Source organism: Schistocerca cancellata, unplaced genomic scaffold (assembly GCF_023864275.1).
Source record: "Schistocerca cancellata isolate TAMUIC-IGC-003103 unplaced genomic scaffold, iqSchCanc2.1 HiC_scaffold_240, whole genome shotgun sequence".
NCBI classification, from domain to species: Eukaryota; Metazoa; Arthropoda; class Insecta; order Orthoptera; family Acrididae; genus Schistocerca; species Schistocerca cancellata.
Window position 1 is genome coordinate 70,001 of NW_026046262.1, and position 691 is coordinate 70,691.

Genomic DNA, 691 nt, shown 5'->3' on the forward strand with positions numbered 1-691 from the left:
CCACCATGTCGCGCGCAACACGAAAACTAAATACCGCCATCTGCAAGTCTCCCGAAACATGACCTGCTGCACCGACGATACCGCCATCTATGAGACGCCACCCCGACTACGACATCGCTAGGTCCCACAGTACCCATTTTCCGACGCCACCCACAAAGCCTGCATAATCTGTCCACCACAGGAACCCGAACGCCAGTGCCTGCGTCGCACGAAGTAGTCAACCGACAATCACTCCACCCGCACCCGCACGTGCCCCACCCCAACCGCCGAAATCGCAACTCCAGCGGATGAACGGCGGACTCTTCCCGCACTCGTACGTTGCAATCCACCCCTATATCTTGCGTTTCACGAAGAGTTATATCCAATATGCCAAATTCCCGCTGTCCCTATACATGCTGTAAGTCTGTGCACACAATATGAACCACACATCAGCGAGACACTCTATCACACATTACTCTCTGCCTGTAACAGACACAGATACAATATGTAAGCACCAGCATGGACCAACGTCCGGTGCATCCTCTCCGCCACAGTACACCATCCACACTATGATAACCACACCAGGGGGTCCAATTCTAAAATAGAATATCCCACCCGTCCGACATCCACAATTGCTCAGATAAGCCACCAACACCCACACATGTCCTACACAGGGGTGCACCCAACACCACCACACTGCCTCCTGTTACGG